At 34.9% G+C, this 8,568-nt stretch overlaps 1 protein-coding gene across 1 annotated transcript in view; it reads right to left on the bottom strand.

The window, feature by feature from the left end:
• LOC117112762 (neuronal acetylcholine receptor subunit alpha-9-like) overlaps window positions 1–7,648 on the bottom strand; it is a 25,021-nt gene extending 17,373 nt beyond the window's left edge. Inside the window, exon 1 of the mRNA XM_033255922.1 lies at window positions 7,631–7,648. The gene's annotated coding sequence lies outside the window, so the exon portion shown is untranslated. The remainder of the gene's footprint in view (window positions 1–7,630) is intronic.
• Between the last annotated feature and the right edge of the window lie 920 nt (window positions 7,649–8,568).

Below are 8,568 nucleotides of genomic sequence, written 5' to 3'. Positions count from 1 at the left end.
TCATCAAATATTTAGACGACCCTTCCCCTACAGTCGCATATCTGCTACATTGTAGGCGATTCATGCCTTTTGCATGAATCAAGGATCATATTCAGCTCATACAGTATATTTTCAAGAATGTTTCAGGCACGAATGACGATAAAATGACGTATTTGTATTTGTTATTGTTTTCGTAAGGTTGCGAAATCGCCCTAATATAGCCTACGCTTCAGCCAATACTGGTATAATTTACTGCCATTTGTTAGGGACATTAGATTCGCTCCGTTGAAAACATCAAAGTTCAAAAAATAGATACAAAGTTCAGAGAATTACTAAACCAAGTGAAATGTGGCAAGTGTCTTATGAGAGAGCAATTTGGCGCTTCCCGCATTTTCGCTGTGCCTACTTTTACATAAATCTTCATACTGTTTATCAATTGTATTGCAAATCGTCAAACATGTATTATTATGAATGTAATTAATGTAGCTAGGTTTAGTCTAATTACAGTAAATTAAAACATGAAAAGGACAGCACTTACAGACTGTCATTAATTTTAAGCAGTCTTTTCATATTCGCTACTGTCACTAGTGTTTTCAATGCTACCGTTGCACTGCGTCTATCATCCCCGACGAAATTAGAAAGACTCTCTATATAGCTTGGTATCATACCATTAAACTAATAGCTATTAGGCTTAATATTACCGGTTTGATTTCATTTTTTTCATTGTACTGATTGTTCTAATGGCTAGAAATAACATTTAATGACCAGGAAAAAAAATTGCGCTTTATAACCTTAAGGAGAGGAGCATTATAGATGCCTAATAGTAATACCAGTTCAGTATACCAATATCTCACATAAAAATGCTACACAAATAGGCTTAACATCTTATTTACATCAGCACATAAACAAGTTACACATTATCATATAAGGGTGTCCTGGACATCAACCTGAACTGATATTTCTATGTATTCGAGTAATATACATGCGCTAGTTAATTGTAGTATAAGTAAATGCAATTTCGTTCATTTACAAAATACACTATTGTCAAATTGAAAATATTTATTACGTTGTTTCTATGGTGTTACCGTGACTGGATACATTATGCCACGATAGTGGAAAAATTGTGTGTAATCAATAAACATTATAGTCTCCGGGTGCTGTCTTCGTGTTTTTATCGTTCAATAGACGAACACGGGTAATGAAATATCTACGTTTACAGGCCTACTACAAGATGTACCGTAATCTACAGCATAGTGACAAGCATGATTGCGAATCGAATGGCCGAGCGGTTAAGGCAGGGCGATGCAACCTACAGCCATAATATCGGCGCTGGGTCGAACGGCTCGCTCGCCTATGGTTCTAGTGGTGGATAAGGACTATAAATCGATGCCCAGTGTACAAAATGGTTCGTATGCACTTTAAAGAGCCCAGTACATCATTCGATACGAGTAGGGGAATACCCCGGGGTACTGGTTCAGATAGCCCCTGGTGAGAGTTGCTGAAACCGGGTAAACCTGGTATTATTATTATTATTATTATTTATTATTATTATTATTTATTTATTGCATAGGCGAATCTAAGAGTACTGACTGGGGATAACGGGGCGAAGGTCAAATGCGACACTCACGCCCCACTCTGTGTATTTCTGGTGGTTGGTGCATCGGTGCGATTCGAACCACACGAGCACTCTCGAATCCCACACTAGCCATTCGGTTGCATCCATAGATAAGGCACTTTTCCTGCGTTACACCCTGGAGTAGTGTACCTGGGAGAATTTGATAGTTCTTTATTATGTATTTAGTGGTGCGTGACTGAGCAGCTTAGCTCAGTCGGCTAAATTGGTGGTAGCCACTATGTGTGTGCCGAATTGTGGAAGCTGCTCTCCTTGTTTTTCAACTGGAGGGCTGAAATGCAAGTTTCAATAGCGCACCGTCTTTCGGGTGAGACGTTTCAGCCGTTGGTCCCATGTGCAATATGTTTCATGTACACTGCGGGAAGTGTGGGGGATTGTCTTCCGGTCTACTGCACACTTACCATCAGACAGTTGCAGAATCTTCAACAAGATGAAGGCGGCAACTCAATGGAAGGAGAAGAGCACATTCTCCAGGGAGAGGATACGTTTGGGAATTGCAAAAGTCATATTATTGTTATTATTTATTTATTTATTTTATTTTTTATCTATCTATCTATCTATCTATCTATCTATCTATCTATCTATCTATCTATCTATCTATCTATCTATCTATCTATCTATCTATCTATTTATTTATTTATTTATTTATTTATTTATTTATTTATTCAACCATATTTCGAGAAGGTGACCCATTCAGCGTGAGCTGATTTTATTCCATTACCAAGGCAATAATGTAAAACGCTTTTGTGAAGTCGAGTTCAAAGCACTCTATAAATGTCAAAATAATTAATTATATTCTCTTCTGTGTATGGAATACACAATTGATATGAATATATTTTTATTACAATCGATCATTATTGTTTTTGTAGCGGCCGATGTGCTGTTGAGTAAAATACAAACATGAATACAGGGCTCCCAACAGTACCGACAGCAAGTGCTGTAGAAAGGGCCTTCCACTGCCGTTGTAAATCCTAGGCTCGACAGCAAGCTTTTATCTGTTGTTTCACCTGACCCAGCAATGGATTATACCCATACATTTATAGAATAGGTCTATTCTTAAAACAATTTACGAAGATTGGTGCTGAAGAGGAATAAATTTTTGTTGTAAAGCCATAGCCCAAAGCAACAATTTGTTGTAGAGCATTTTGAGGAAATTCGAACCCTGCAATATGATATCTGATCGTATAGGCCTTATTGATAAGTTACCACACAATTCATTTAATTTAATAGTTTTATTTAAATGAATACTAATACTATTCTTGGCTATATGGATATTAGTATATGCCTGTGTTTTTCTGTAATACAAAACAACGATGTTGCATAAAATTCCCGGATTACGTGTACCATGCCATGGGAACGATTGCTATGAATGCAATGGGGAACGTAAAGAAGCAGTTTCGATTTTTTAAAAATTATGCTTAAAACTCCGATGTGCTTTCACGTGTATTTTATCATCGAGTTGTAGTAATGGATTGTAAATAAAAGATGAATAGGCCAAAATAGTAACAGACCGCCTTTGAGACGTTCGTTGGCAAGTGCTTTCTGCATACAAAAATATTAATACTATTCTATATTCATTTTGACGTCATATCATTTTATCGCCCTTTATCACTATGATACCGGCAGCTGTGCTCTTGAATTGCATACAGATATGAATGTCTAGTCTATACGACTAACATAATACTGCAGTCCGCTTAAAAATTCATTAAAAATGTAAGCTCATGCAAAATGCCCTATCTATCATCAGCTAATGTACAGATAAGCCTATCTTAATATAATTAATAATAATAATTAATATTATTATTATTTTAATATTATTAATATTATTATATTCATAGTAGGAAGTACGTACGTTTAATGTTGCTCTTTTAGCGCTCCATATATAAAACCATAAAAACAACTAACAGACACGGTTTGCTCAACATCTGCTCTAAATCTGATTTCAAACTATCTTTTACTGTAGGCCTACTGTACTAGTTTAAAATTAATTTTCCATTGTAAACTTAGCCTTTGAAATAAGCGTAAATATAGATAATAGTTGAACAACTTCATTGGCTATTTATCGTAGGTTTCCCGTTCTTCTACTTACACATAAATTTACCCGGGGACATATCTTGCCTCTCTTCAAAATTAACTTTTCCAGGCTTTGTCTCTCCTCATAAGAGTATCCTAGTACAGTACACATCCAAAATATAAAAATTGTAATTTTTAAAAAAGCCATTCAACCCACGTGAATCGATCACGTTTTTCTACTTTAGGCACTTCCATTTGTTATATTGACTTCAAAACAATAAAGGAAAAGAAAATAAGAATGTACATCACTAAAGTTACAAAGATAAAATATTTATTGACTATAAAAAAGCATATTATCCTTAAGAATACCAACATTCCAAATCTATACTTTACAATGAGAGGCCTGATGGAACTCTCATCTTCCTGATACACTATCACTGACACAAATTATTACACACAATCGCTTTCAACTCATCCTTTCTTCCAGTGTCAGTACGGTAACGTAACAATCGGATTTTCTGTTTTATACAAAATATGATTACCTGAACTGAATATTGCTATGCCAGCGTACCGAGATAAAAAATCAACCCCACTTACTTTACACACATTGATAGATTTAATTATTATAATATTGTGTGAAAATAATAAACTTAAGAAATGCTGGAGTGTTACAGATTGTAAAAAAAATACTAAAATCTGATTCAGCATTTGTAGATCTTTTAATCAGTTTTTCTAGCTTGCTAAGATCATTTACATACCTCGATATGGCAACTAAGGTCTTAAATTATAGAACCAAGGGATCAAAAAGAAGTCAATATTAAGACAAGTATTAAAGCAGTAATCCATAACGTAATCCTTCTAGACATGTTTCGACTGTTTCAAGTCTTCATCAGAGTGAATATTGAAAATTTTATTAATATTATCATTAGTAAAAAATGATTTATTGTTGGCCGAAGGCATAAACCTATCAACAATTTACATAAAGATTTAAGTTTTTGCAGAAGCGATTATTTTCAATTTTGATTTTGCATTAATCTGTTTGTTCGTTACATAATGTATTTTTACATCCATTAAGATACTTAAACAATACTAAATAACTGACCCGAAGAAAATTAACGTCTTTCTCATAGAAATATTACCCCTATCTAATGTGAATAAAGTCTTGCATGATTGACGTATAGGCTTATATTATTAACTATATATTTTGGCATTCAAGTATATATATATTTTATTAGATATTGTTTCAGCTCATATTTCTTATTTATTTCTTATACAGAATATACATTAGGTCCTATTATCTATGATTTACACGTGATGATCTCAGCTCTACAAAGTATGTAGATAACTTGATAATAGTTTACCATGTATAAAAACTAAATTGGTAAAATAATAAATGGTGGGCATTTGTGTCAGTGCGATAGTATTTTGAAACGCATTACCATAACCAGAATTCTTTAAGTTCCTAAGTTCTTAAAACAGAGTTCCAGAAGTGTCAGGCTCCCTGATTTAATCGAAGCGAAGAGCTCTTGTGGCAAATACTCTGCAGCTGAAACCTTCTAGAATTTAAATGTGAATTTCACTATCATTTCGATGATTTGGGTGGCGGTTTTACTAGAATTGGATTCCTTTTAAAGACTTGTTGTGCGTACACAAAACTGGTTATGGGCGCCGATTAGAAATCTCATGAACCGCCAGTGTATCTCGATTACTCTGTGGTGCTTCTAAGATAATACGTCACAGGGAAAAACACAAACATATTAACTATGTCGAGGAATCAAACATTGGATTTTTAACAATAATGTAGGCATAGTGGGATTTGATACAGCAGTACATAAATACCCCATGCGCTTCAGGCTCAACGACTATTGTAGGCCTTTAATGTTCATCTGCAATCAAAATAATTACATTATCGAAACACCACCAATTCACTGCGATAATTTGTGGCAAAGGATCTTACCAGAGTGTCAATCAAACTTAACAACTAACCAATCAGAACAGGGCCAGGTATACGCGCGTGTCCAATAAGCACATGGTGTTGTCCCACAAACGCACGTGTTTGCGTATGTTGTAACACTGTCCTTTTGTGGGACCTGAGCAACAATATCCATAGGCGGGGCTTAGCGGAAAGCTCCATTTTATGCAACATGATAAATTGTGACAATTACGCAGTGAGAGATCAAGATCGTACTCGAAACATTACACACACCCGTAGTATTCACAAGTACTACTTTTACTTCCACCTGTCCGCAGCGGTTATATTTAATAAGTCTGTATCGACATATGCAGACCTCCCTCATGTTATATTCCTGCCAATCAAAAATTAACTTGAAACGATGTTACGTCAGCAGAGACTTTGTATGATATTTTTTTCGTCCACGTTCATATTTTGCGTCTATCTATTTTTCTAACATAAATAATGCCTAACTTGTCACATACGCCTATAAGACATATTTTGTAATCACGTTTTTGTAATTTGTTGAACATTCATTTATTAGGTCAGATATTGAGCAGCAACATTAATATACTGATGATGCATTCATTTATTAGATCAGATATTGAGCATTAACATTAATATACTCATGATGTATTCATTTATTAGGTCAGATATTGAGCAGTAACATTAACATACTCATGACGAGAATATTCAATTAAAGTTACATTGACGTATAGTCCCTACCTTGAATCACTGACCACAAATTATTAAAGAGTGTGACTCCACTAGGCCTAACGGCAGCCAATGTCCGATATGAAACGGCACAATTTGTGAGCGTTAATTATAAATTCAATTGCATTAAACCTATGGTACTTTTCTGATTACCATGAATTTATGAATAAATGATAAACAGAATACAGCTGGATTTTAAGTACGTGACCGAATAACATATGGATAGATCGTATATGCATATTTTTTTACTAGGTCTATAGTAAATAGGCCTAATAGTATTATTAATAATAACGATAATAATTTTAATAATAATAATAATAATATTAATGATAATGAAAATAATGATAAAGATGGTGATGGAGTAATGACGTTGATAAATAATAATTAAATTTAATCAATTCAATTCAATTTATTCAGAAAAAAAACTCAAAATAAAGAAGCATACATAGAAATACAATAATAATATTATAATAAATGTAAGGGTAATATCAGTGACCACAATTTTACATTTGTCAAGCTCATATTGCACATATGCCTGCGCTTTAAATTTTACAATAATATAAGGTTTGGGGGGAAATGGTTCCTCAATCAACTTTTTGAATTATTGACTTTTTATGGCAGAACTTTTAACGTAATGAGTTATTTGTTGCAATGCAGGGGCAGATTCTGGGTGAGCAGCAATCGGCCGGCCCCCCTAAAGAAACAGGAAAAAATATTAAAAAATCACATTCTAATTTAAGCCTGAGAGTGCCATTTCAGTCCATGTAGAGGTGCAAAAACATACATTTTCGTACCTCAGTCAAACCATGGTGGGGTTGAGGTGCTATGGACCATCCGTTGGTAAAATTCCCTCCTGGCGGCTGGACCCCTCTTCTTTGATTACTGGATCCACCGGTGCAATTATTCTGTGTTAAATCAGTATTGCAACAACATGAAGTGTTTTATTTACATAGCATAGGCCTATGCAGTAATTGTTTAAGTAAGTTTGTTATGTTTATATGCCTAATTATACGCCTGGGGCTTATTGAGTACAAGTTATAAATTGACAACATGACACTATATAACCATCGACCGTCCTACCACCCAAGAACATACCGTATCAGACCAACACTTCCCCAGCTATCTAAAAGCGGAACCACCTACCCATGACTCCAGCCATTGATTCAACAAGCATAGAGACCGACCCAACAATTGTTTTAGTTATTCTTGAAGCTAAACTAAGAATCTCTATTCGAGAAGACGTAATCAGCAGCCTAAGATGCCTATACCTTTCCTATACTGTATTACAATTCATCTCATGCGTAAGTTAAGCCTACGTGTAGCAGAACAGAATACCGTACCTTATCTACGTTTTCTCGATGACACCTCGATTTGATTAATTTGTGGAAATATACATCACCGGGGCATAACCATATAGCATGATTGATGCGAGGCTTGAAAAACAATTTCAAAGACAATTTAAGCATAATCATTTCTATCATAAACGTAGGCTATTTTAGCAACAAATGCGCGTTTGACTGATTGCAAATATATAGAACGCAAAAATATGTTGGAATTATTTGTGAGCACATTTTCAGCCAACAAAGTGTGTTGAAAAAATATGAACACCCTGAATGCTCACTCTTGATTAGATTTGATATGGTATATTGCGTATAGCAACAATGCACGTCAGCTGAAGGCGTTACATATGTCATCCGCTTGCTCGTAAGAGAGGCTCAATAAAAGGCCTGAAACTGTTGCAAATAGTGATGTAACATAGACAAACACGTTGATAGATACATAACTGTACTAGCATTATCTAGGTTAATAAATCAATTGATATTTAATCATGGTTTAATGGGAAAGGAATTGAACGGATAAAGAGACTTGCAGAGATGTAACCTACATTACGAACCTTTTTGCAAAAGTACTTTGTAAAGCACTGGTGTAATACATACCTCGAGGGAGTTATAACATAGGCCTATGTAACATGCCCACGACCGGTTGATGTGGCGTCAAGCTTTTTAACTTGCCACAAGACAGACTAGATAGCCATTAAAATGACTAATGGGTAGCTTACAAGAATTCTAGCTTACAAGAATTGTAGCAAATTAAGCAAATCGGTCGGTTTTGTAAAGTGATCCACTTGTGTAACTTTGTAAAATAATAAAATCATTCTCATTCGAATGTTAACCGCACGAGGATGAAGTACTATATCCCATATGTATACACTGCGCAGTCGCAGAACCATGGTAAAATTGCAGAATTATCTAAACAATTTTGTGAACATTAATGTCAA

This window comes from Anneissia japonica, unplaced genomic scaffold, assembly GCF_011630105.1.
Source record: "Anneissia japonica isolate Jap-2015-1 unplaced genomic scaffold, ASM1163010v1 scaffold287809_len330493_cov202, whole genome shotgun sequence".
In the NCBI taxonomy this organism is placed as follows: Eukaryota; Metazoa; Echinodermata; class Crinoidea; order Comatulida; family Comatulidae; genus Anneissia; species Anneissia japonica.
Note: the sequence above shows the minus strand (reverse complement) of the source record. Positions and strands in the feature narration are given on the sequence as shown.